At 43.5% G+C, this 27,944-nt stretch overlaps 1 pseudogene; it reads right to left on the reverse strand.

Moving 5' to 3' along the window:
- Positions 1–549: 549 nt before the first annotated feature.
- The window catches only part of LOC124245532 (aldo-keto reductase family 1 member B10-like), a 59,685-nt pseudogene continuing 32,290 nt past the window's right edge, over positions 550–27,944 (reverse strand).

Below are 27,944 nucleotides of genomic sequence, written 5' to 3' on the forward strand. Positions count from 1 at the left end.
ACACTGGTCTTCCCCTGTTCATTCCAATCGCAGCTTACTTTGCTCTTGCCATCATCTGGACAACTCCTTGTCCTGACCTTTACGTACTGCGTCTTTCTCATCATACAGGTCTCAGCTAAAATGTCACCTCCTTAGAGAGGTCTTTCCTGACGATCACATCTGAGGTTGGATCCTGAGCTCTCGATCTGTACTGTGCACAGGGATCTCCTGTCACAATGCAGGCTTAGACTCAGTGGTTTTAGGGGGTAGAGCCAAAATTCTGCATTTCTAAAAAGCTCCCGGGCAGCACCACCACTCAATCTCTATTACACTACCTTGTTTCATTTTATGTTTCTTACACTTTGAAATTATCTGTATATGTATTGGATTGTTCATTGGTAGGTTGATCTATTTGTTTACTAGAGGGTAAATTCCATAAGAGTAAGGACTTGTTTTTTGCACTATTCTTCTTTATTCTTTTTGTCTTTGTATCCTCAGTGTTAGAGTTCTCTGGTGATCTGATCAAATAAGTCAAGAACAATTACAGTTTGCCTATCTGAGTCATATCTCCCTGTGATAATCCGCTCCTGGTTGAACATACTGATCTAGCTACAACACTGCCTAGATTCTGGCCTACAGCAGGGCCAGGCTCAATATGATTTCAGATTCGCTTGGCTAAAATAGGACTCTGGTGGAGAGTTACACTTCAGTAAAGTGAAGAGAGAAAATCTGCCAGGTCCTCTTATCAGGAGATTCAGCTTCAATATTCTGCATTGAAGGGATAATCCTCCAAATGAGACATATGGTCCACAGCGCAGGTCCTCCAGTTTCTGTTGAAGCTGAGGATGGTCACGGTCTCCTCATCATTCAATTTAAAGTCAAAGGCCTGAAATTTCTCAATAATGCATGTCAGTGTCACAGACTTGGGGATTATAACCACATTCCTCTGGATATGGAACTGGATCAGAACTTGGGCTATGAATTTTTTGCTCTGCAGCAATCTCCTTAATCGTGGAATCTTCCAGTAGGGAAAGGTCCTCTAGCTTGGCCCAAGGTCTCTCCAGAGTCCCCAGGGGGTTTCGCCCTTGAGTGGCAGCACTGGATCTGTTTTTCCTGTGTGAGGCATGGGTGACACTCAATCTCGTTAGCCACCAGTTTGCATTTCACTCTAGGTTTGGTCAAGAGCCTTTCGACCTGGAAGTGGTTGAAGTTGGAGATTCCAGTGGCTTTCATCAGCTCCTCATCCACCAGCTCCTCCGTGGTCTTCCAGGCATCCAAGAATGTTACTTTACTGCTGAGGACATTGCCTTTATTGTCTTTGGGGAAACAGTCCTTCCCAGGCTGCAATCCCTGTGACCAATAAGACAGATGTCTAGATAGTCCAGTTTGAGATCCTTGAGTGTCTTCTGACAAGCTTTGCTCATTAGGGTTCTCTCAAAGAAGGTGGGCCATAACTTGCTGCTGCTGAAGAGGTCGCCCTGCTTCACAGCTTCTCTTGGATGCCTCCCTCCTCCTCAGTCTTATTTTGATAGATACAGGCACAGCTGATGTGGTGATTTCCTGGATCAATGGCCACCTTCACAGGCTCCTTGACTTTGCCTGGGGGAGACTGCCAGGTGCCCAGGTTCACAGTGGACATCTTGGCTTTGGTACTGAGCTCCACAAAGGTGGCTGTGGTTGGTGCAGAAACAGTTCTGAGCAAGCAGATGTCTTGTGCCCTGGTTAAGGGGATGGGCCCTCAAGTAGGGACTTTGTCCAGCAGGTTCACTTTTGAATTCTCAGCAGTAAACACAGGACCTGGCAGGGCACAGATGCTCCTTAAGTACTGCCGAATGAATGATGTTTTTCAAGATTCATTAATTGCTTTATCCCTTCAGTACCTGCTTACTGACTGCGTTGGCAACTGCTCCTTTGTACAGCGGGATCTAGACTGTAAGTGATAGGGCAGTGCCGCTCAAGAGCCAGTACAGGAACAGCTAGTTACTGGTCCAGGCTGAGATAAGAAGCTTGTACTAGAATGTAAATCTGATATGTCACTCAGCACAGTGTTTAGTTAGGATGACTTTGTTTTTCATAGCAAGACTTTCTTGATGAAGGAAATTGCTTTCACTTCTGGCACAGTTCCTTATCTCATCATGGAACAGTATGAACTTGCACCTGTGGGCAGGCTGCATTATGACTAGCACTGATATAGAGAATAGATAGCTTAATAAGATATACTTTCCAACTTCATAAAACACATTGGTAAGGGAAATATACGCTTTAAGACATAAGTACAAAATATTGTGTCAAGTGCTATAATGGAGAATTGTGGGAGAGAATTGAAAATTGTGAGAGAAACAAGAGTTGTGGGAGAAAACAGAATGGTGAAAGAGAATGGAGAACTATCAGACACACAAGAGAATTGTAAGAGTGAATGTAGAATTTTGAGAGAAAATGGAGAAGTGTAAGAGAAAATGGAGAAGTGTGTGGGAGAATGGGGAATTCTAAGAGAATCGGAGGATGGTGGCAGATACAGGGAATTTGGAAGAGACTGGGAATTGTGAGAGAGAATGGGGAATTGTGGCAGCTGCATAGAACTGTGGAAAGGATAGGGGATCCTGAGAAACACAGAATTCTGGGAGAGCTGGGAATTGTGGGAAAGAATGGAAATTGTGGGAGAGAACAGAGAATTGGGAAAGAGAATGGAGAACTACCAGAGAAAAGAGAATTGTGAGAGAAAATGTAGAATTGTGAGGGAGAATGGGGGAGTTGAAAAATAAATCAGAGAACTGCAAAAGAATGGGAATTGTAGGAAAGAATGGAGAGTTGTTAGAGAGGAGAGAATTATGAAAAAGAATAGAGAATTGTCAGCGAGAAAAGAGAATTGTCCGAAAATATCTAGAATTGTGAGGAAGAATGGGGAACTGTAAAAGAATACAGTAGTCCCCCTTTATCCACTGTTTCACTTTCTGCAGTTTCAGTTACCTGTGGTCAAGAATGGCCCAAAAATATTAAATGGAAAATTCAAGAAATAAACAATTCATAAGTTTTAAATTGCATGCCATTCTGAGTAGCATGATGAAATCTCATGCCATCTCTCTTGGGATGTAAATCATGCTTTTGTCCAGCGTATCCACACTGTATATGCTACCAGCCCATTAGTCATCTAGTAGCTGTCTGGATTATCAGATTGATTGTCATGATATTGCAGTTCTTATGCTCAAGTCACCCTTATTTTTCTTAATAATGGTCCCTAAGTACAAGAGCAGTGGTGCTGGCAATTCAGGTATGCCAAAGAGAAGCCACAAAGTGCTTCCTTTAAGTGAAAAGGTGAAAGTTCTCAACTTAATAAGGAAGGAAAAAAGGTCATATGCTGAGGTTGCTAAAATCTATGGTAACTTTTATTAAACTATATTGTTATAATTGTTCTATTTTATTATTAGTTATGTTGTTGACCTCCTACTGTGCCTAATTTGTAAATTAAACTTTATCTTAGGTATGTATAGGAATAAACAGTGTATATGGGCTTTGATGTGATCTGCAGTTTCAGGCATCCACTGGGGGTGTTGAAATGTATCGTATCCCCTGCAGATAAGGGGATACTACTGTACAGAGAATTGTGAAGAGAGAAAATTATGAGAGAGACTAGGAATTATGGGAGGCAAAGAATTGTGGGAGCCACATGTAATTGTGGGAAGAATAGGGAATTGTGGGAAAGAATAAGAATTATGAGAGAGAATGGAGAATTGTGAGAGAATAGAGTTCTGGAAGAAAACAAGAGAATTGTGAAAGAGAATTGAGACCTACCAGAGAGAAAACAAATTGCAAGAGAGAATGTAGAATTGTGAGGGAGAATGGGAATTGTAAAAGAATACAAGGAGTTGTTGGAAAGACTGTGAATTGTGGGAAAGGCAAGGAATAGTGAGGGAGATGGAGAATTGTGGGAGGGATAGGGAATTGTGGGAAAAATGGAGTTGTGGGAGAAACAGGAAATTCTGGGAGAACCAAAAAGTTGTGGGAGAACCAGATATTGGCAGGACATATAGGAATGATGGGAAGCCCAGGAATTGTGGGAGGGAATAAGGAATTGTGGGAGAGAACATAATCGTGAGGGAGCCAGGAATTGTAAAAGACTTTGAAGGATTATGGAATAGATAAAATATGGGAGAGACTGGGAATTGTGAAAAAGCAAGGAGTTGTGGGAGAGATAGAGAATTGTGGGAGACAATGGAATTGTGGGAGAAACAGGGAGTTGTGGGAGGGACAGGGAATTGTGGGCGACCCAGAGAATTATGAGAAGTATAGGAACTGTGGAAAGTATATGAACCGTGGGAGAAATGGGGTATTGTGGGAGAAACAGGGAATTGTGGGAGAAGCGGGGAATTGTGGAAGATGCCAAGAATTGTGGGAAGTGTGGGAAAGATAGGAATTGTGGGAAGTACAGGAATTGTGGGAGAGGATGGGGAATTGTGGACAGGATATAATTGTGACAAAGAAAAGAATTATAAAATATGAAAAACTGTGGAAGAAACAGACAATATAGGACACAATGGAAATTGTGGAAAAACCATAAATTGTGGGAGAAACAGAGAATTGTGGGAGAAATGGAGAATTGTGTTAGAAGCAGAGAACTGTAGGAGATGCAGAGAATTGTGGGAAGTATGGGAAGGATAGGAATTGTGGGAAGCATAGGAATTGTGGGAGAGAATAGGGAATTGGAAAGAATAGAATTGTGAGAGAGCTAGGAATTGCAAAAGAATGTGAAGAATTACAGAAAAGGTAGACAATATGGAAGAGAATAGGAATTGTGGAAAATCAAGGAATTGTGGGAGAAGTAGAGAACTGTAGGCAAAGGGAATTATGGGAGAGAGGGGCATTGTGGGAGAGAATGGCACTGTAGGAGAAACGGAATTGTAGGAGAAACAGGGAATTGTGGGAGACTCAGAATTATGGGAAGTATAGGAATTGTGGGAATGTTTGGGAAATTGCAGAGAACTGAATTTGAGGGAGACAGGAATTGTAAAAGAATATAAAGAATTGTGGAAGAGGTAGACAATATGAGAGAGACTAGGCATTGTGGAAAAGCAAGGAATTGTGGGAGAGAATGGAATTGTGGGAGAAGCAGAGGATTTTGGGAGAAGCAGAGGATTGTGAGAAGAATTGTGGGAGAAATGAGCTATTGTGGGAGATGCGGAGAATTGTGGGATGTATAGAAATTGCAGGAGAGAATGGGGAATTATGGAGACAATAGAACTGTGCGAGAGCCAAGAATTGTAAAAGAAAAGAATTATAAAAGAATTGTGAGAGAAATGGGGAATTGTGGGAGATGCAGAGAATTGTGGGAAGCCTAGGAATTGTGGGATGTATAGGAATTGCAGGAGAGAATGGGGAATTATGGAGACAATAGAACTGTAGGAGAGCCAAGAATTGTAAAAGAGAATGAAAGAGATATACAATATGGAAGAGATTGGGGATTTTGAGAATTGCGAAAAAGCAAGGAATTGTGGGAGAGAATGGCATTCTGGGAGAAATGGGGAATTGTGGGAGAAAAAGGGAATTGTGGGACACCAGAGCATTACGGGAAGTATAGGAATTGTGGGAGAGAATGGGGAATTGTAGGAGAAGCAGAGAATTCTGGGAGAGAAAGGGGAATTGTGGGAAAAACAGAACTGTGGGAGAAGCAGGGAATTGTGGGAGAAGCAGGGAATCATGGGAGCAATAGAGAAGTGCAGTAAAAATAGGGAATTGTGGGAGAGATCAGGAATTGTGGGAGGGAATAGAATTGTTAAGGAGACAGGAATTGTAAAGAGTATGAATAATTATGGAGAAAATGGACCGCATAGGAGAGATGGATTTATGGAAAATCAAGGAATTGTGGGAGAAATAGAGAATTGTGGGACAACGGAATTGTGGGAGAGAAAGGAATTGTGGGAGAGAAAGGAATTGTGGGATAGAGGGAATTATGGGAGAAATGTGGAATTGTGGAAGAAACAGAGAATTGTGGGAAAACAGAGAATTGCAGGAGAACCAGAGAATGTGGAGATCCAGAGTAGTATGGGAAGTATAGAAATTGTGGGAATGTACGGGAAATTGCAGAGAATCGAATTTGAGGGGGACAGGAATTGTAAAAGAATATAAAGAATGTGGAAGAGGTAGACAATATGGGAGACTGGGCATTGTGGTAAAGCAAGGCACTGTGGGAGAAATAGAGACTTGTGGGAAAATAGAATTGTCGGAGAGAATGGAATTTTGGGAGAAGCAGAGGATTTTGGGAGAAGCAGACGATTGTGAGAATTGTGGGAGAAAAGGGGAATTGTAGGAGATGCAAAGAATTGTGGGAAGCATAGGAACTATGGGATGTATAGGAATTGCAGGAGAGAATGGGGAATTATAGAGAGAATAGAACTGTGAGAGAGCTGGAATTGTAGAAGAATATGAAGAATTATGGAAGAGATAATACGGAAGAGATTAGGGATTATGGAAAAGCAAGGAATTGTGGGAGATAGAGAACTGTGGGAGAGAATGACATTCTGGGAGAAATGGGTAGTTGCGGGACAAAAAGAATTGTGGGAGAAACAGGGAATTGTGGGACACCAGAGCATTATGGGAAGTATAGGAATTATGGGACAGAGTGGGGAATTGTGGGAGAAACGGAATTGTGGGTAAAGCAGGGAACTGTGGGAAAGGCCAGGAATTGTGGGAGAAATAGAGAACCACAGGAAAAATGGAATTGTGGGAGAGATAGGGAATTGTGGGAGAGAATAGAATAGTGAGGGAGACATGAATTGTAAAAGAATATGAAGAATTGTAGAAGAGGTAGACAATATGGGAGAGACCGGGCATTGTGGAAAAGTAAGGAATTGTGAGAGAAATAAGAATTGTGGGAGGGTGCTCGCCCCATGGCCGAATGGTTAAGTTCGCGCGCTCCGCTGCAGGCAGCATAGTGTTTCGTTGGTTTGAATCCTGGATGCTGACATGGCACTGCTCATCAAACCATGCTGAGGCAGCGTCCCACATGCCACAACTAGAAGGACCCACAGTGAAGAATATACAACTATGTACTGGGGGGCTTTGGGGAGAAAAAGGAAAAAAATAAAATCTTTAAAAAAAAAAAAAGAATTGTGGGAGAAAATGGAATTGTGGGAGAAAGGGAATTGGGGGAAAGGCAAGGAATTGTGGGAGAAATAGAGAACCGTGGGGAAAAATGGAATTGTGGGAGAGACAGGGAATTGTGAGAGAGAATGGTGTGGGGGACGAAGACACTTCCTCTACCCACTCTAGGTCTTTCTGGCTGGTCTATGAATTAAACTGACATGAGACAGAATAACAGGAGAAAACCAAACAAAGCTTCATAACATGTAGACATGGGAGAAACCCAGGAAAGCTGAGCAACTCACCAGAATGGCCAAAGCTGCCACCTTAAATACTATCTTCAGCTAAAGACAAAGGAGGATGAGGGGGTGGTAGTTTGGGGCTTCAAAGGGGAGAATGGCAATTCACATGGAAATAGAAAAGCAAATGTTTGGTAGACAGAACTGTGGTGAGAATGGTCTCAGCAAGGACCTTCACGGTCTACCAATACCCAGAGTTATCTGGTGATGGCCTGTCCTGGGGACAGGACTTTTATCTTCAATTCTTTCAGGCAGTTGGGGGGAAGGTTAAAGTTTCTTTCAGAATCTTTTGTTCTTAAAAATAATCAAGGCAAAGAGATACATTTTTGGGGTGGCCAATTCTGATCCCCTAAAATGGGGAATTGTGAGGGAGACAGGAATTGTAAAAGAATATGAAGAATTGTGGAAGAGGTAGACAATACGGGGGAGACTGGGAATTGTGTAAAAGCAAGGAGTTGTGGAAGAAATAGAGAATTGTGGGGAAAATTGAATTGTGGGAGAGAATTGAGTTGTGAGAGAGAATGGAATGGTGGAAGAAATGGGGGATTGTGGGAAGTATCAGAATTGTGAAAGAGAATGGAGAATTGTGGGAAAGACAGGAATTTTAAAATAATGTGAAGAATTGTGGGAGAGAGAGAATACGGGAGAGATTGGGAATTGTGGGAAAGGCAAGGAATTGAGGGAGAGAGGGAATTGTGGGAGAGAATGAAGAACTGTGAGAGAGACAAGGAATTGTGGCAGTTGGGAGAAATACAAAAGCAGCATTGATAAAGATGAGGAACTTATTTTACCATGACCAATCGTGAATTCAGTTTGCAACTCTGAGAGAGCTGCCGATTTTAACTCTGCTAAACTCTCGGGTCTGACGGCAGCAGTTCCTATTACAGTACCATGGATTGGCAACCTCCTAGGCACTGCCTCGTCCATTCCAAGGTCTAGGATTATTATTCCAGACCCTCTCCAACCTCCTCTCCTCCCAGGGCTTGCTCTGCCTCAGTCAGAAAGCCAGACACAGTGGGTTAGTGCTCTCAGCTTTGCTAGACCTGAGACTTACCCTTCAGAGCCCGAAATGAGGTCTGACTTAGACCCCTGCAAGACACTCATTTTTCAAGTCATTTTCTGTTGTCAGTCCAGAAAGAAAAGGAACAGAGAGTGACATTTTCCCTCTTTCGTATGTAGTTTCCATTAAATGCTAGAAAGTCTGCTCATTCATCAGGAAATGACCCATTTATCATTTTCACGAATAAATGTAAGGAGAATGATCGTTTCAGTATAGAAGTGTTATAAATATAAATCATTGGCTTTGGAATGAAAAAGAAATCTTTGCTTGCCTCTGGCCAAGGGCTTCGTCTTGCTGCTTTTAGACATCGGTGGTTTCCTAAGTGTTTATAATTCTAACCAGGGAGAGCTCCTGGACGTAACTCAGGACTTTTCCACTTCTTGGGCTATAATACTTTCCATATGTTGGTGTAGAAATGTTGTACTTCTGTCAGCAGCCTTTTTTCCCTTAAAAAGCCATCACCTTTAAAAAATATTAGGGATATTTTACTTTTTAAGTTCTAAGAACACTGTAATGTTACAGATGGTTACTCTCTCTTTGAGGTACTTTTGTGTCTACACACACACACACACACACACACACACGGGCTTTTTAAAGACTTTGTTATCTTTAACTGAATGCTGACCATCGTCGGAAACAAGAGTGGTTAAATTAATTCCGCTTCCCAGGGGCAAATGAGTGAAGGCAAAGTGAGAATTCGAGTCCACATTATTGTAAAAAGCCGGGCGCTGGAGGAGAGAAATGATTGTCAGTCAAGTTAGAGGTGAGTGAGTCACCGTCCAGCTTTGATGGCAACAAGCCAAGCACAGGACTCAATCAACACGGCAAAGCTCAATGTCCAAATCATCCAAGGAGAATCACATTTTCATTGTTTGGCTGCTTATTATGAGTCAATCCACTTTTCGATGTTGTTTAAAAACTTTTAGGGAAAATGGTAATACTTCCTCAGCACAAAGGAATTCAAAAGATGCAAAAGCATGTGAGGAAAAAGTTGGCCTCCCCTTTGCCAGTCCTCTAGTCACTCAGTATCCTTTCCTGGAGATAAGATTGTCACCACTTCCTACATAGAGATGATTCATTTTCAAAATAAACATGGGTCTTGAGCTCAAACTGTTTTTCACTGATATTATTCAGTATTTGATGTAGTAAAATTCGATTCCAACCAAATCATTTGCAATGAACTGAACTGAGACACGACCTGGATTTGTGTCGCCCCACAATGAGCACAAAGTAGTAAGTCAGTGGGCACCTTTCAATGTGAGACCACCGAGTTGGCGACTTCTACACCAGGGAAAACTTTTTGGGTCAGTTTCAATCTATAAGTTGCTCTCCTGCAACTTTAACCTTTTGCAACAACTTCCGTGCAACTTAGGCAAAGCCCAGATGTCCTGAAATTCTACAGTACAGAGAGAGACAAAAGATGTGCTGAGCCAACAGAGACGGACCAGCATTTTCCAGGCTATATTAAAGGAGAGATGTCATTTCCTGGAATTTCTTAACTCTGTGCTCTAACAACTAGGGACTAAATCTTAAAAACACAATCAACAAACGCTATACACTCCATGAACAGAAATCACAGAAGAAGAGACTAAGACTTGTTGTAATTGGGACAGACGGAGCACCTGGATATAAGAAAGTAACCATCCTGATGAGGCTGGCATGAAATGTCCAACACTGTGGGGGCATGAGACGGGAGGGAAGGCCCAAGGTCCACAATCAGGCCCATAGAGGCAAGAATCTTGATAGGGTCATGGGTTAGTACTGGTCCTTGTGAACATTCACCACGATGTTAAATGTTCCAGGATTTTACTAGGGGAAATCCCCTGGGAGAAAATGTGGAAGACACTGGGGAGGGCTGGAGTGTCATCAGACCCCACCGCAAGTCTGACCCTGAGCGAAGGAGAGCAGGAAGGCAGGTTGGTGGAAGCATCCTAGACTGCGGCGCAGACTAAGGAGGGTTCGAAAGCTGCTGGGAAGTCTTGGAGCCTAAGTCCACTATTAAAGACAAATCGTGGCTCCCAGCAACAGGCTGCCTCAGTGTCCGACTGCACCCTGTCATTGGCAGGGAGCGCCGCATGGGCTGGGGGGCCTCAGCACAAACACTGTGATGGATTTCCCAGCACAACTGCTGGGGCCCTCGGTCACCTACGCTCCTACACTTAAAGGTCTGCAAGGAGATATACTCTTATGGCCGTCATAGATATTTCTCTCAGGCCTTCCTGTTTATGAATCAATCATTTCCATCTGAGGCTGACTTGGCAGCTGATGTCCTCAGCAGTCCATCTCCAGCCTTGTCCTGATGAATCTCTACTGACTAAAGCTAACAATTTAGAAAGCTGTATATAGTTCGCTTCTGTGGGTTTAATTATTTTGACTAACTTTTCTGTTATCATTAAGACATCTTCAGTAAAACAACCCTTTCAATTATTGTTAAAGAGAATTGGACTGGTGAACTTTGGCAGTTGGAATCAAGTTTCTGGTGTTCAGAAGAGGCAGATGAAGTTAACAAATGCTCTGTACAACCTGGGTCCTGAGAAGGCCTGCATTTTGGGGTGTGTAAGCATTGCCTAAGCCCCTGCAGGGCAGAAGGCCATGGCCCAAATATGACGGAGCAGTAGCACGCTGATGAGAGAGTAGTAAAAGCAGACTCCTGGCTGGGACTGAAAACCTGTACTAGAAAAAGAGCAGACCCCAGTGGCGAGAGAAAATTCCCCAACTGTGCCAACTTGTTCTCCGTCTGCCCTTAACAAGGGCTGGTGTGATCGAACCACAGGGCTTCAGTAAAACCCCTTTGAGCAGAGGATTAGGAATCTGTCTGCACATACCGGGGCTTGAGTTTCTCTCCTGTTTCATGATTTGTTATAGTTTATATGAGAAGCTGAGATTAGGAAACTCAGCACATCCGTGGGAATGGAACACAATGCCTGCCCGTGAAATTCAACCCAGAGAGATATGGGCGGTTTCTGCAGCGTGGTGTGCCGGCTTAACCCACTCGGCTCCCCTCGTATCTGTGGGGGTGAAACTCAGAACCCAGTTAGCGAAGCCCCTGGGAACACTTCTAACCTCTCAGCGCTTCCATCCAAGTGTCAATAAACACTGCCCAAGATGTCTTTCTACACCCAGAGCCATTTTGGAAGAATTCTAAACTGTAGCAAGAGAAGAAGTTTCTGGAATTTGTGGTCTCCTATTTATCCATTTAAAATTTATCTAAATTTTTGTATTTGTTTACATTTTTAACTTATTTTGGGATAGATAAAATTCAAAACTATAAAAGGACATGCCATGAAAAATATGCCATTCCTTGTCTCTCCAATGACAATACTGAACTCTACCTGAGCCCTGTGCTCCTGGAGAACAGCAGAAGTTGAGAAATCCCCCTATGCTTACCTCCAAGAACCAGCTGTCCCCATGGGACTTTGATAAAACTTGTGACTAACCCTCTTGTTTACCTAAGACAAGGCTAGACACAAACTGTCCAAATTCCCATTTTTCTTTGCCTTAAAAATGATTCGTTGAAACTGTTTTGTCCCCACTGGTCAATCGGAGCAGAATGCTTGTTAACCAAAGTTGGTTGAAGCTCCTCTCCTTCCCCTCGATGCTGGAACTTTGGCCCCCCAGCCCAAGCCAGCAGACAGTCCTCCTAAGGACAGGCTGGCCTCAGGGGACATCATTCTCTGAGCGACTGTCCCATGGTGCCACTGCGTCCATCCCACTTCCTCACCCCAGTTCTTTCTCTCCTTGCTTACTCCTCCCTATGAAAGAAAACCTGTTTTGCCTAACGGTGGAGAGCTTGCAGATGGAAGCTGGGCGAGTTCTCCCTGTCCCAATGGTCTCTCGCACCCCCATGCAATAATCCTTTCAAATAAAGTCTAATTCCTAGGTCTGGATTTGCTTTTCATTTGACACTAGTCTCCCAATTCTCCTCCCTGGAGGCAGCCACTGTTCCCAGTTTCTTACACATCTTTACTAGACAGTCTGTATTTATAAAAACGTTTGTAAATGTTTTCATCATGTCTACCTTCTTTATTTCCATGGAGCAGTGTAGTTTCCAGATTATTCCCTGTTAGCATACATGGATGACCTTACTGTGTTTAAAGTCTGTGGAGTCTTCGATGGCATTTTACGGATGCACCATCATTTACTCAAACAGTCCCCTATTGGTGGCACTTAGGTTGTTGCACAAACTTAATGCAACGAATTTTGCATCTTTTGTCATTTTGCACTTGTGTGAGTACGTTCACAAGAGAAACACCTAGCTGGGGAATTCTGGCTCAGGCACATGGGTATTTTGAATTTTGGTAGATAGTGCTGGGTTGTTGACCTAAGAAGCCAGGCCACACCACAGACCAATGAAATCACAATCTCTGGGGCAGGGGGGAAACCAAGTCATTTCAGGATTTTTCAAAGCTGCCCAGGTGATTACAGTGTGCAGACAAGGCAATTACCTTAGAAATTGGCAGTTATACATGATCTGTTCTATTATTATCTACCTCTTTTTAAAAGTGAAAATATAAGGGGAAAATGATTATTTAAGAGTTCCAACTGACAAATAAAAATGGCAAGCAATAGGATATATTGGAGTATACGAGGAAGCCATTTGGTATAAACCTAATTCGGCCTGACTTTGTTTTTTCCAAAAGGGCCTGACTGTGGCTGTTGAGCACGCATTGTATATCTGCTTAGACATTTCCTATGGCCAGAACAAAGGCCCTTGAGATAAAGGTGCAACTTCCCCCAACATTGGCATTTCCTTAGGGATAAGCATCTTTCCTTAGGCTAGGAACTGATTGCTGCACTCACCTTTGACCACCCAGCTCACCTGTGACCACTCAGCTGGAGACAACAGACTGCCACCCTGCTGTGTTCACTGAGACAGAAGACCTACCTGCTATTTCCATCAATCGCTGTGCCGACAGAGCAGTCTTGCGACTATTGTAAAAGGGACATTTCAATCCTATGTGAAACATCCTCTCTGGGGGTACATAACCACTCTGTGCACCCCACTTCTTCGGTGCCCTTTCTTCCTTAGGGAAGAAAGGCCCCGGGTTATAATCCTCAGATTTAAGCTCAGAATAAACTCACCCAAATTTTCATTTATAGATTGGTTATGGATTATTTTCGTCGACACAATGAACCTTCTGCCTTTTAAAATTTCTCTAAGTTGGGGTAAATAGAGTAGACTTGTTTGGTACCATTTAATGTTGGGGGGACAAACGGGGTCGCTTTGGCCCACCCACCCTTTGGCAGTCTGTATGAAAACTTGCGTTTAACCCTACCTACGTTTGTCTTATTCATCCCATTTCTTAACCATCCAAAGATTTCCCCCTGCGGGGACGAGTCCTGTGCTTCTCCACTTTGTTTCCTTTGTCTCACTCCGATCAATATTCTTTTATTCATTTTATTTCTTAATAACCTTTAAAAATTTTCCACCTTGGGAAGAGTCCCTGACTCTCCCCTGGGCCTCTTCCCATTCTCTTGTTAATTCACCTAATGTTTTTATTAGCATCTGTAGGACCCCCGAGGGGAAGCTGAGACAGCAAATTCAAGAAAGCTTCCTGAACTGTTTTTCGGTTTTGCAGCAATAAGGTTATATGACGTGCTCCCGTGAAAGGGGCCCCCTTAACCACAGCATTTCCCATGACCTGGGTAACAGGCATGCTCAGTGGGCGAATATCCTGGTCAGCATAAAGCCAGTCCCACGTGGCTTGCATAGGAAGCAGATTAGCTGCTTTATCTGCGGTGTTTCACCCGGCATTCATAGGGGAAGACAGTCTCCCCTCTCAGGGTAAACAGGCCTTTCAGAGGCTTTTATCCAGTCCACCAGGCTGGCTTGTCCCTCAGGACTAACCTCCCGTGTGTCTGGATCACATATAGCCATCTGTGATTGTTCCACAGTGAGCTGTGTGTCCGGTATCAACCCAAACATGCTCTTCCACTCTGCAGCATTCAGAACCAGACACTCCTCCTAAACCAGTCACTGCCACAATCCATCTTAGCACAGCTTCAAGATGCTGGTGATACCGACGCACAAAAGCAAGCATTCCTTCACACTATACCCAGGCTCTCAATAGTTTCTTGGTTTTGCCTTCCCCCTACATTCACTACCTTCTTGGTGACTAGAGGTCTTAGAGGTATTTTCTGTAGTCCCTGCATAATTTTTCCCTTGGGGGGTGGCTTTTGAGGCTAGTGGCCAAAGCTCAATCTCACTGAAATTTGAGCTTGGTCTGGCATCAAGGTCTGAACCAGCATGCTCTTTTAATTTCATGTTAGCTATTACAGATAGCAATAACCAAGGGATTGAAAATTTTACCTTTGTCTTATCACTGTAGTTTGTATTTCCTTATGCATCCAGTGAACCAACTCCTCAGGAGTGAGATCCATCTCTGAATTCCACTGCTAACTTTCACCTTTATAATTCAGGAACAGCCAGGTGGACAAGATGCACAGGGCAAGGTATGTGGGAAGGGTTTGGAGCTTCCCTGCCTTCTCCAGGTGCCACCGTTCCCGACTCTCCACGTGTTCACCAACCCGGAAGCTCTCCAACCAGTCCTGTTGGATTTTTATGGAGCCTTCATTGCATAGGCATGATTCATTAAATCATCGGCCATTGGCCAGAGGTCAGGGGGGTGGGATTAAAAGTTCCAACCCTCCAATCACATGATTGGTTCCCCTGGCAACCACCCCCATTCTTTGGTGCTTTCCAAAAGTCGCCTCATTAACATAACAAAGACACCTTTGTTATTGCTCTCAGCCCTTAAGAAACTCCAAGAGTTTTAGGAGCTGTATGGCAGGAATGGCACCAAAGACTATTAAATATATATTTCTTATTATAAATTACAATATCACACTCAGGCAGAAGCTTTTTTAAAAGACAGCCTAAATCCTATTGCTACTATCCTAGAAACTTTAAATGGTTCCCCATCCTCTTCTGCAAGGTTGAGTTCTTTATAAATCGTCAGATTCCTGGACCCAATGCCTTGGGCTACAGAAGAACCTCTGGGGTGAAGTCATGAGCGGCCAGCAGAGTGCCTGACATATTCTAAGGCCTCTACATATATTTGTTGAATGAATGAATGGATGGATCACACATTTATATGATTTAGCTGGGCTGCTATTGGAATCACCTTGTGGTGATTTTTTAAACAATACTGGCGCTCAAGGTTCCCACTGGACCAATTAAATCAGAATACCTGGGGGTGGGGGCTGGCCATCTCTGGTGATCAATTCTTTAACAGAGCTGAGTACCATTTTATCCTACCTTATCCGCCAGCGCAAACTCACCTGTGAGCTGCGTTTCCACACCCTTCTTTGGTATGAACTGATTTGTCTTTCACTTTCATTTAATTTTGCTACTCTTGTAGATTTGTTCACCTCCCTTTCTCCCTCTAGATCTGTGCTGTCCAATATGGTAGCTACTGGCCACACACGGCAATTAAAATTTAAAATAAAACAAAAAATTTAGTTCATCAGTTGCACCAGCTATGCTTCAAATGCTCAAACGCAAAAGGTTATTTACATTAAAATGAAGTTAACTGTTGCACCGGCCAGGTTGCGCAGTGGTTAAGTTCACACATTCTGCTTTGGTAGCCTGGGGGTCGCCGGTTCGGATTCTGGGTGTGCATATGGCACCACTTGACAAGCCATGCTGTGGTAGGCGTCCCACATATAAAGTGGGCACGGATGTTAGCTCAGGTTCAGTCTCCCTCAGCAAAAAGAGGAGGATTGGCAGCAGTTAGCTCAGGGCTAATCTTCCTCAGAAAAAAATAAATGCAGGTCTTTCCAAGTTTAGGTTTCTTTACTTGAAAAATCAGTGGTCCATCCTGCAATAAAGAACCTTCAAAAAAAATGAAATTAATTAAAATAAAATAAAATTCCATTCCTTAGTCTCACACTTTTAGTGTTTAATAATCACATGTAGATAGCAATTACCATATTAGACAAAACGGACCAAATGAGGGCTAATGGTGATGAGGATCCAGGCTGCCCCAGGGAGAGAAGCCCAGGGTGTCCTGCGATACACGCGATCTTTATCACCCTCTGGGAAACACAGGAGGTCCTGACCTGATCCGATCTGATTCTTATCTAAAGTTATAGGACCACCCAATAACCAGACCCCACCTACACTGATACCATTTTAACGACTTTTTTACGTAACCTTCCCTTTGTCTTGTAAAGAGATAACTCACATACCTATGCCTTAACTTTAGCCCTACCCTCAACCCATGTTTGCAGCTCTTTACTGCCCATGGGTCCTGTCCCCATGCTACTCCATGCTGTTCTCTGAATAAAAGAGCACTACTTCCAGGCCTTGAGAGTCCAAGAAACCTTTCTTTCGATGCCTCGGGTCACCAAGCCCACGTCAATGGGCTGGAGGGAGCGTGTATAGCATGTAATGACTGTATAGTCTGACAAGGTAGAGTACAACTATTTTTTACAATGGAGGAGAATGGGGAGAGCATTTATCATTTTTTTAATGTTTCAACAATCATATTGGTGGTAGTATTAGGACTGTTATTGTGAGACCATTTGATGTGGGATATGAGATAAAACAAATGATTAAGTTTGAGATAGCCTAATTATCTCCTATGTCTTTCAGAACCAGGGCGTTTGGTGTGGAAGAAAGGAGTTATAAATGTAACAGAGAAGTGCTTAAGCAAATGCTCTGTATTCTTACATGTGAATTGGAAGTGTAGGGAGCCAGAATTGGCCACCTCAAAACGTGTCTCTTTGGCTTGATTATTTTTAAGAACAAAAGACTCTGAAAGAGACTTTGACCTTCCCCCTAACTGCCTAAAAGAATTTAAGATAGAAGGCCTGTTGCAGGAAGGAGCTAATACCATAAGATAACATTGTCGATAGCCAGCCCAGCTAACACTTTAACATTTCCATCCCCATGTAAATTCCCTGCCTCCTCTTCGAAGCCCCCAACCACTACCCCAACATCCTCCTTTGTCTTTAGCTGAAGATGGTATTTAAGGTGGCAGTTATGGCCATTCTGGTGAGTTACTCAGGTTTCCTGAGTTTCTCCCTGTATACATGTTATTAAACTTTGTTTGATTTTCTCCTGTGATTCTGTCTCATGTCAATTTAATTCTTAAGCCAGCCAGAAGGACCCAGAGGGTAGAGGAATTGTCTTCCTCCCCTACAGCAGTGTCATTATGAGCTCCTGAGATTTCATGTGTGTGTGCATGTGTGTGTACTCCCCTTCTGACCCCCAGCCTTGGACCACTGAAATGGTCTAGAAACAATGACTGACTCAGTAGTGGTAAGCATGCCCAGTGGCCAGACTGGTCTTGAAATGTAATTTCTCACTAAAAGAAACCCCAGGGCTTCTTGGAGAAATGACTGATTCCAAGTCCAGGCCAGGAAACCTACTAGATGAGCCTGTGGTGTAAGTGCCTGGCACTAAGCTTTTGATTGCTGAGGCATCCATTTTGAAGACATCCATCTTGAATAAGCATATTGCCAGCCGTATGGCACAGCTACTAGCAAACCAAGCAGATAGGGAAACAGGCCACCCCCACCCATGAAGTTCCCCTTTTAGAAAGCCTTGGGTAACCTAGATAACTGACCACTTGAGTGACCCCATCTCTCCCTTCCACTCCCTCATTCTCTCTCTTGTGCTTTAAATTCACCAATAAGGAGTAAACCCTGGATCCCCCTCCCTTGGCCCCTAATAGAGGCAGAACCCCAGGTCCGCTCTTCCTCCCTCTCTTCCTACCCGCAAGCTTGCTGTGTGGCCATCAGGTGTGCTGTGTACCCTCCAGGACCTGTGAGTAATAAATCTTGTTACTCAAAGTGCCCTGGAGGTTTTTGCTAAGGTGCATTCTGAGGTCATAATAAGGACTGCAAGGGCCAGTCCAGCCACAACATTGACTCCCATCAGGGAAATGTCTGTGGGGGCTGCCACAAGTAGTCCGGGCCCAGTGAGTGCCTCAGGAATTCTTAGCAAATAGCATCACGGTTGGGGCCGGCCCGGTGGCGCAGCGGTTAAGTTCGCACGTTCCGCTTCTCGGCGGCCCGGGGTTCGCTGGTTCGGATCCCGGGTGCGGACATGGCACTGCTTGGCAGCCATGCTGTGGTAGGCGTCCCACGTATAAACTAGAGGAAGATGGGCACGGATGTTAGCTCAGAGCCAGGCTTCCTCAGCAAAAAGAGGAGGACTGGCAGTAGTTAGCTGAGGGCTAATCTTCCTCCAAAAAAAAAAAAAAAAAAAAAAAATAGCATCACGGTTAATAGGCTGAGACCAACAACAGAGCCCGAAACATTTTATAATACGAGATAGCAAGGACACTCTCAGAGGCAACTAAGATCATGTCAAAAGACTCAAGAACCAACGTGATGAAGCTCCACTGATCAAATATGGTACAATTTGAGCTTTAATAATGCTAATAATTGCAATGGATTGAAATCCATCAAATACGTTGAAATCTATGAGTTCATAATAATATTTAGAACGCAGCTGCTGCTGCTGATAATTGGTCACCTTTACAGGAACTGATTTGTTATCTTTAAAATTGATAAATAAAAGAAATGAATCAAAGATTTATCCTGCCTTTTCTCTATGAACTATACCACCTGGTAACAAATAGTAAATGAGTGGAACTCTCTTTCTATAAAGGAGATTTTAAAAGTAATAAATGAAAAAGAAAGGATAAAGTTAGAAAATCACCATTTTGCAACCCCCAGTGAATCCATTTATAGAGGTATTAAGTGTCAATGACTGGTAACATCATCAAACAAGAGACAACCAGACATTATGAGCCTCCGGATAGGAAAACACATTACCACCCTGTGGTCTTACCAAAGGGATCTGACCTGAGTCTGACAAGTCTCAGGATCCAGATGCTGAATTGCAGGAAACACAGAGGACAGAGGAACACATTGAACTGCACCAAGAGTATTGTGTTAGTTATCTACTGCTGCATAACAAATGACTCCAAAACTTTGTGGCTTAAAACAGCAATTCACACTTACATCCTCACAGTTTCTGTGGGTCAGGAATTCAGGAGTGGCTTAGTAGGGTGGTTCTGGATCAGAGTCTCACATGAGGTCACAGTCAAGATGTTAGCTGGGGCTGGAGTCATCTGAAGGCTGGACTGGGGCTGGAGCAGCTGTTTCCAAGGTGGTTCACTCTTGTAGCTGGCAAGTTCATGCTGGCTGTTGGTGCGAGGCCTGAGCTCCTCCTCACACAGGCCTCTCCTGGGCTGCTGGAGTGTCCTCATGATGTGGTGGCTGACTTTTCCTGCTGAGCAATCCAAGAGAGAAAAACAGAAACAACACAATGTCTTTGATGATAAAGCCTCAGAAGCCACACTATCATTTTGGCTGTTTTCTGTTGGTCACATGGACTAACCCTGATACCATGTTGGAGGGGATTACACCAGTGTATGAACAGCAGGAGGTGAGGATCATTGGCAGCCATCTTGAAAGCTGAAAACCACAAGTATGCTGTCAGCAGACTCCACACTGTGAGAACACCGCTGTTCAAATAGTCTAGGTTCTTCATCAGATAAATTGTAAGCAAAAGAAAGGAATGGGCAGGGAAACTATAGATAGAAAGAGACTTAAAAAAGATATCAAATTTAAAAGTATGGGCAAGACTATATACCGTATCTAGGTACTTGTATCTGGGTAATAAAACTAATAAAAATTGCAAAGAAGTGGTTACTAGAAAAGCCGAAATGATAGTTACTTATGGGGAGAGCAAGGGAAGAGACTGGGTTTGAGACTGGAGACATGAAACGGGCTTTTGGGGTGGCTAGATTTTTAGGCATCTTGACCTGGTGATGGTCACAAGGGTGCTTGACTTAGAATATTTCACTAAGGCATGTATTTACTTTATGTGATTTCTTGTATCTACGTTTTATTTTATAATGAAAATACTTTTTAAAAAGCTAGAAATCCTGACCCTGAGGTACAGTGTTAAATGCTCCTAAGAATATTTATTGGATTTTGTATAGAAGTTCCAGTCCTTTGAAGACTATAAATTAGGAGGCCAGAACGTAGATCTTTTTTATGATATTTTTCAAAAGTACGAAATGAAATGAAATATAAGCATGCCAACATATTTACAACACTTCTACTGTTTTTTCTCCCACTACTCTTCAAGGTAGTAAAAATAAGGAATTTCAAATGACTTCTTATGAGCCGTATAAGCAAAATACTCTCTCTTTCCTCAAAACCAGGTTATTGTCTTTGAAATGGGAATAGGAAATTGAATGTGATGGAATGTCCTTCCACTCACCTTTCATGAAAGGAACTTTTACTGCACGTACCACCAGCATCCCAGGCCTGCCTTTTGAATGAAAGAATGAAATCTGTCTTTTCCTCCTCTGTCAGTAAGCTTTAACTATCCCAAATCTTAACAGAGAATCTCCCAGTAAAAGATGTAGGCGCTCATATTTCCTTATAAAGGACTAGAGGAAGAAAAAAGAAAACACACCACCCTAATCCCAAGTGATTTCTCAGCTGTGCAGCTAAAACAGAACATCAAATCAAATCAAATAAACACTCATCGATTTTCTTCAGTGAAAACTGTTTTACAATGGAAATCAGGGTTATTTTTACCGGTGAGTGGCTGAGTGAATTGTCCCCATGGGGCTTTGAGTTTCCCACAAGCTGTTATAAGTTGGCTGTTACTCATTTTTGGTGGAGAGAAACCAGTGCCTGGTCATCTTGCCTTCAACCAATCCCACAGCTGGCTGAATCCCCTGGTGCGCTTATCTCCTGGTTATGCGCCACTCTCGTTTCCAGGAACAACGGTTTAAAACCTAGGGAGCAAGCAGGGAAAAAGAGCCCTAATGAAAGTATCTCTGGGACACTTAGGGGCTGGGCCAGAGTTTAAGGTAGAAGAAATTTCTGGAGCTTTTTCACGTATCTGTTAGGAGAGATCCAAGCTTGTATTGCCTCCATGACAACCTGAGAGCTTTGCTGTCTTTTTTCTTTCCTTTTCTTCTTCTCCTCCTCATCTTCCTCCTTCTATATTTTAGAAATAAAATTTTATTATTTTGATCAGTTCAGGAATCTCGGGGCCTGTCAAATTACCCGGACCAGGTGGGTAGTTTCTCTATCTGTATTGTCTGATAAGAGTTAATGTCATTCATATTATCATTATTATTGTGTATGAATTCAATTCAGGAAACAGAATATTTTATGTGTCAGATTTTTAGGCTTCAAATATACAACATCAATATATCTTTCCATCCATCAGTGGCATTTTGAGCAGGGCTTAGATGTATAGAAGCAGATTCTCAAGTCACAAGGCACCTGAAAGGTCAAGGATCTGAAGAAACAGATGGAATCTGGATTCTGACCAATAGAATATTCTACCTGTGTCCAGAGCTACATGGGGAGGCAGAGGAGAGGGCAGCCTGTTAGGAATGCCTCTTTGTTGGTTTCTTCTACTGTAATCAGTGGCCACCTCTGCCATGTTGGGCTGAGCTAAGTGTTAAATCCATCATGGGACTGGAATGACCAAGGAGTGGCACTCCAGGTGTATTCACTGGGAATAATATTTGAAATTCACTATTTTCGAAAAATTTCCTTGAAACAAGTATTTAGGGAAGCTCACGCCAACAGTACATGGTCCATCCATTGCTCTAGATTAGCACTCCTCAAAGGAGTGTTGCATTGGAAGCATCTGGTAAGGCAGTTAAGAATACATACAAATGGCTCCATCTGAGAGACACTGATTCTCAGGTCTAGGGTAAGGTCTCGGCAGTTCATAGAGTGAGCACCCTAGGAGGTTTTTATGCCCACGTCTGGTTACCCTCTCACCACGGCCTCCATTCTCTATGATGTTCCTTCCTTAACGCATGGGAGGGATTTACTGCAGGCTCATTGTTAATAAACTGGGGACAAACATCCTAGAGTCCTATCAAATCTTGAGGGAGGAGGACAAAGTTCCTCAGTTGATCCCAACAGGCTTCCTCATTTCCCTACTTATGCCAAGCATCACAGCTCTACAGTTTATCCTTGGATTAAACAATCCATCAGAAAGCTATTTAACCACACAAAAATATTTTGATCCCCAAGCCCTTTGTCTATGAATTGACTTTTGAAACTCGGAGTTGCTTTCCATTGGCCTTACTAGAACAAATATATAAAACTCATCTATTTGTTACGGGGTCACTGATGAGGTCCTTGGTCACTTTTGTGCAGTCTTCTTTGCTAGGACTGGGGGAGAACAGAACTTCTCCCTAAGAATTAGTTTATGCTTTATTGATGCTGGATCATGTAGTGGCCTATGTTTCTCTCTTTGTCTTGGCTGCTTGAAAGCTCACAACCAAATATGTGGCCACAGCATGGATGTTGAGCAGCTCACTTTATTTTCTTTTGCCCAATTTCTTCGTTTACTTCCTTTTTTAAATTATTTTTATTTTTTAAAGATTTTTTTTCCTTTTTTTCCCAAAGTACCCCGGTACATAGTTGTGTATTTTCAGTTGTGGGTCCTGTTAGTTGTGGCATGTGGGACGCTGCCCCAGCATGGCCCGATGAGCGGTGCCATGTCCGTGCCTAGGACTCAAACCGGCGAAACCCTGGGCCACCGAAGCAGAGTGGGCGAACTCAACCACTCAGCCATGTGGCCGGCCCCTTCACTTACTTTTTAATTTAACCTTATCTGTTATGTTTAAACATTGTTCCAATTGATACATTTAAAATACAGTTGTAACAATCCATACATTTGACACAATATATAAGAAGTATACATATAAGAATCGATATATTTCTAATGATTGATAAATTGGTAGCAATTGATAAGTTTAAAAAGTATGTAATGCTTTATATTTGTCTTAAATCTGTTCTTGAAAGATAGCCTGGTATAAAAAAACAAACAAAAACCAGATAGACACTATTGCTTTCTAGCTGTACTGATGAAATACTCTGTAATTTACAAACAATATGGCTGACTGTTGGGGGAAGTGAAGTCCAATATGTGTTCACTTTAGTCAGTGGCTTTTCCAAATGGCTTTTCCAAGTCTAGGGCTTCCCAAAAGGGGATCATGTGGGGAAACTGAGGTATCTTAATACCTTTTAAGTACAGAGTAACTCAGGTCTGTCTGCTCAGCCACATCCAAACTGATGATCCTTTCTAGATTTCCAGGGTTCTCACCAATGTCTGATTCATCATTGTCTCTAGTGGTCTTCTTGGTATTAACGAGGAGCCCAGAAACAAAGAACTTCCAATTTTTGTTTACACACACAAACACGCATACATGCATATAAATGCACATATATATGTTATATAAACTGTATTTTAAGAAAGATAACATTTTAAAGGGAGCCATCCCTCTTTATCAATCCTCTATTCCTTCTTCTTACACCTATTTCCTGACTATGATGATATATATTTTACATGGGACATGCATTTTCTTTAAAACTAAGAGAATGGGGGCCAGCCCAGTGGCGCAGCGGTTAAGTGCGCATGTTCTGCTTCAGTGGCCTGGGGTTCGCTGGTTCGGATCCCGGGTGTGGACATGGCACCGCTTGGCATGCCATGCTGTGGTAGGCGTCCCACATATAAAGCAGAGGAAGATGGGCACGGATGTCAGCTCAGGGCCAGTCTTCCTCAGCAAAAAGAGGAGGATTGGTGGCAGTTAGCTCAGGGCTAATCTTCCTCAAAAAACAAACAAACAAACAAACCAAAGCAAAACAAAATAATAAGAGAATGGCCATTCTATGAATATCTGCTTTGAATCTGGACTTATTTTCTTCTCCATCCTGGTGAGATCCTTTAAATATACTATAAAATGGGGCCCCAATTTCCTCAGCCTATAAAATATCCCGAGGTATTCAAAGCTGCCTTCAAAATGCCGCAAACCACGCCATCTGAGACCAGTCCCAGAGGAACGGTCCAGGCCTCACATATGGGGAAGCCATTAAAACCTCATCCCAGAGATGTTCGGTTTTCCTTCACTCGGGCAATCCTGCTCTCATTTGTGTGAAATGTGTCCTGGTGGAAAAAGCACGTGCGAGGCTGGTGGGGGGTTGCTGAGACCCCGGGAGCAGGCAGCAAGGGCGGCGGGGGTGGGAGTGGGGCCGGCTGGAAATAACGGAACTTGAAAGTGATGAGCTTGCACTTGACAGGGTCGTCTGCTTCATTGTTCCTAGTCCTCTTCCATTTCAGAGAACTGGCCATGATAGGCAAGGTGCCCTCAGAGGGTTTGAAAAATGACCAGGAAGAAGGCTCTTGGGGCATATGGAGTAAAAAGAGCACAAATAGCACTTTCCTGCAGTCTTAGATGCACGCTGTAAGGAGATGCAATGATGGAAATGTTCCTTATCGGTGCTAATACGGTGGCCACTGGCCACGAGTGGCTGTTGAACACTTGAAAGGTGGCTAGTGTAACGCAGGAACTGAATATTTAATTTTATTTCATTTAAATTAATTTAAATGTAAATCGCCACATGTGGGTAGTGGCTACTGTATTGGACAGCGCAGCCGTAGACAATTTCATGAGGATAACGGAGGTTGATTTGGCTCGCAGACATGCAAAATGCTAGGCCTGCTCCATCAGTATTTCTTAGCTACTTTCTGTTTCTAAGGCTGTGGTCCCTGAGGATTTGTATCACTCAAAATAAGTATGTCTGCACTCCAGCTTGTCCATCTCCGTCATTCTTGCTATAGGTTCCTCCATTGCAAATCAACTTGTTTTCTCTCTTCCTAGCTGACTTCTCGCACAGAGAGCCAGAGAACAGGGCATCCCCCCAGAGCATCGCTCCATGGCTTAACTCAGGAGGATGAGAGCTAGTCCCTCGGGGTGGATTTGCTGAGACAGATCTCAGCAGCAGAGGGCTGGGCCGTCTGCCTTGATGAGACTCCGTTACCGTCTCCAAACAAAACGCCAGGTGAATTTAAATTACTTACTGATGAGGAATGTAGGGCACTGGCAAGGTGAGAGCTTGAACCAATTGTGAGCTTGACAGCAGCTACTTCTGGTTTAACTTGAACCGGGGCTATGTGACGATTGAAAATCAACACAGGACCCTAAATTTGGGTTTGTTCATAAAGTCACTTTAATGTCCCATACATGGTAACTCCAGTGGTCTTAAGCGCAATGAGGAAGTTGGCCCAGAACACAAGCTGTGGTAAACCATTGCGACCACATTTTACGGTCCTGAACTGGATCACAGCATGGCCCCCCAGTCACCAAATCTGATGGTAGCAACTAAAAACTAGACCCAAAGTGCGTGAAAAACAATAGCGTGTCTATCTATCAATACAATGATGAATTTAAAGAACATAGCTGAGTGGTTACTATATGCCAGGACCTAAGCTGGGAGCTGAAAATCAAGAAACCAAATCTTTGTCTGCAAGTTGTTCACCGTCCAGTGGAAGAAATAGCAGAAAAGACCCAAATATTGGAGTAGACTGTGGTAAGGACTCTCATAAAAGAGTGGATGGATGACCATGACAGCCCATGAAGAGCCCGGATTCAGCCTGGGACTTCATCAAGGGGGCTTCCTGGAGGAGGAAGCATGGGAGCTGGACCTGAAAGCAGAGTAGGAATTTGCCAAGCGGGTGAGGACGTTCCGGACAGAGGCGTTTGTCCAAAGGCATGGAAGCAGGAGAAGTTTGGTGCTTTGGAGCAGGCCAGATGGTGTGTTCTGATCCTCAGTATGTAAAGTATGCTTATCATAATGACTCAGACCACCCAGAACTGTCTACAGCAGAAAGTCAAACGAACCCTTTTGCTCCAAATTCCACTACCCAAAGACAACCACTGGTCACTGTTCAAGGTATCCTTATAGACTGCGTGTATAGCTTTGAAAAATAGTGCTTTACACGTAATACCTGCTCAATAAAGTTAGTTCAATAAATGCTGACTCTCTGCGCATGTGTGAGCACATTTGTATGGATCAGCCACAAGGTCCAGATGCAGGCTCCCCCATTCTCCTCCAAACGCCTATGTCTCCATGTTCTCCTGGATGTCACCTTCCATTCCCACGCCTGGAAATCATCAGAGCAAGCTTTGACAGCTGGTTCGAGGTCTTTGCTGTCGGTGCACAGTCTTGGGCATAGAGCTTTGGGGCCCGCGGGTGTCACGTTTTTGGTGGGAGGTTGGTTTTAGAACATCTCGCCCAAGAATCTCATCCCACTGAAGGCTGTACCCCATTTGAACCCTGGAGGCACTCTAAGAGGGCTGCCTCGGGAGCCTTAAACTGCCATTTTAGGTCTACGCTGTTCCTACTGGCCTAGTCTTCCACACTCAAAGGGTGGTCTCTGGACCAGCAGCATTGGCGCCACCTGAAAGCTTGTTAGAAATGCAGGGTCTCAGGCTCCACCAAATCAGAATCCGCACCAAAGATGCCCAGGTGATTCAGGTGCACATTACAATTTGAGAAGCTCTGGCCCAGGCAACACAATCGCTGTCCCTGAGGGAAACCCAAGTGCTGGTCCTTGACCTCAATTCAGCCTGCCGTTCCCCCTCTGCCTCACTAGCCCTGGCTTTTGAAATCTCCCTAAAGAGAGATCAGTCAATTTCCAGAGGGTTCTTTGTGGCATTTTCCTCTTGCTTTAGCTAGGAGCCCTTCATTCTCTTCCTGACCCTCCCTGCATCCGCAGTTCTCCTTGGAATCACCATTCTGAACCTTGATCCTCTGCTCGTCCATCTTGGTGGCTTCTGTCCCTCTGGCCTCCGCCTCAGTCCTTTAGCTAACACAGAGACGGGACAGTACAGTCTTCGAGGTATGACCTACGGTGCTTGCCTGCCGTGGGTTTGAATCCCAGTCAGTTGTGTGACCTTAGGCAAGTTACATTACCTCTCTGTGCCTCTTGTTGGCTCCTGAACTCGTTTGCACAGACACACGTCCACACTGGTGTCTAAATCACATTTCATGTCATTGTTCCAAGCTGGCTGTCTGTACCCTCTCTAAGGCTGACCCAGGCCACTATGACATATGGAGAACCATTCCAGAGATAGTAAATGGATTTAATGTTTTCCTGATTGAGATTTACATGGACTGGCTGGCTGTTGGCCCTACCCACAGGCTAACACAAGGATAACTAATTATTTGTCATGGTACTACTTAGCCCTCAGCTGACTATTGTCGGTTCTTTGGTAGCTTCCCTCTCAGAGAATCAAGGGCTTCAATGAGGCCAGGATCATGCACACTTTCGCAGTGTGCTGTTTATCCAAGTAGTAAGAGGATGCAAAAAATGGATCTGGATATGCTAAGAATTATCTATATCTGCCACTTTGCTGGTTTATAAAATGTATAGATGTACAAGATGGATTTCAATTTTAAAAGGAACTTTCTTTAAAAAGGTAAAATAAAATGTATATTTTAATAACCAGTTAGCCTATCCTAAGTAAGACACTGGGAAATGTAGCTCCCAGCTTAACCAAATTGACAAATGAAGAATGCAGTGTGGGGATGGGGGCGTGTGGGGTTGGTGAGGTGGAAGTGGGATGGCTGCATCTACAGAAGAGAAAAGTGAGACAATCACAGGGGCAAGGGGTATGTGTGTGTGTGTTGTGTGTGTAAGAGGAAAGTATTATTATGTCCATGTAAATGATTCTGAAATC

Source organism: Equus quagga, chromosome 10, assembly GCF_021613505.1.
Source record: "Equus quagga isolate Etosha38 chromosome 10, UCLA_HA_Equagga_1.0, whole genome shotgun sequence".
Taxonomy (NCBI): domain Eukaryota; kingdom Metazoa; phylum Chordata; class Mammalia; order Perissodactyla; family Equidae; genus Equus; species Equus quagga.